At 38.1% G+C, this 1,178-nt stretch overlaps 1 long non-coding RNA gene across 1 annotated transcript; it reads right to left on the reverse strand.

Annotated features, from left to right (window-relative positions):
* Nucleotides 1-6: 6 nt before the first annotated feature.
* On the reverse strand, nucleotides 7-1,134 carry LOC111785394. The gene is made up of 3 exons (XR_002813668.1): nucleotides 1,044-1,134; nucleotides 756-950; nucleotides 7-670 (listed from the first exon to the last, which is right to left on the reverse strand). It is a non-coding gene; the product is annotated as an uncharacterized LOC111785394 (long non-coding RNA).
* Between the last annotated feature and the right edge of the window lie 44 nt (nucleotides 1,135-1,178).

Here is a 1,178-nt window from a genome sequence, read left to right on the forward strand (position 1 = left end):
TTGGATATTTAGACTATGTTTATGAGCAACTCGACTAATTCCGATAGATGATCACCTAACCGTGCAACATCTTGTACTAACTAAATGTCTCCTAACGACAGACGACCACCAAACCGTTCACAGATTACATTCACAACAATATATCTGAAAAGAAAGGTCATCTACACATAAGACACACTTATAATATCTGCTAACTAAGATTTTCTGCTATTAGAGTTCCCATCCCATCTCCACCCCCGGTGTGTATCTTTTCGAAGCTTAAAATGAGAGTTATCATATATAATCATTTCAACAAATATGAACATAATTGTGAAATCCCACAACGAAACATTCTTTATAAGGGTGTGGAAACCTCTCACTAGCGGACACGCTTTATAAACTTTGAAGGAAAGCCTGAAAGGGAAAGCCTAAAGAGAACAATATCTGCTAGCGGTGGGCTTGGGTTGTTACAATAATAATCGTCAATATTCTTGTAACTATTGAAAATGGAACTTTACTTGGAATTATGAAAGCATGATGAAAAAATGATTGCACTGCCACAAGCTACTTGTTGGTCACCTACTAATGCATAAGAATACACCAAGAGAAGGGTCTAAATGAAGAACAATTCCAGAGATATATACCTGCCAAAATATAACTTTCTGATTATATAAGCACTCAGCAGCCCAACCTGCAAGGAAACCATGTGTGTGATTCAATAAACAGTTACCATACAGGACAGTAAAGAGAGATTGATGAATAGCGAGCGAACTCACAAATACTCCAAGTAGAGTGCTCGTCGAAAACAGATAAAAGAAGCTCCCAAGAAAATGTATAGCAACTCTTGCATCAATGTTGCTGAGATCTATGCTTTGAATAGCATTGAAAAGCACCACAGACGTAGCGTCATTGACCACGCCCTCCCCAAATACGAGACTGTAGAGTAGAGGGGTTTCGTCCTGGCTTAATATCTGCAGCATCAAATGTATTACGGTTTCTTTGGGTGCCCAGGCAGACTAACTACAATAAAAATGAATAAAGTATAACATTGCTATATCCTGCACCTGAAGTGTGCATACAGAATCCGTTGCGGCAAATATAGCTCCAATCGCTGTAATCGGATATTAAGACGTTAGTCTTAGAACAGAAAAGATCAATCACAAAGGTGATAGAAAAGGAGATGGATAAAAAAATAAGGA

Source organism: Cucurbita pepo, unplaced genomic scaffold (genome assembly GCF_002806865.2).
Source record: "Cucurbita pepo subsp. pepo cultivar mu-cu-16 unplaced genomic scaffold, ASM280686v2 Cp4.1_scaffold000479, whole genome shotgun sequence".
Classification (NCBI taxonomy): Eukaryota; Viridiplantae; Streptophyta; class Magnoliopsida; order Cucurbitales; family Cucurbitaceae; genus Cucurbita; species Cucurbita pepo.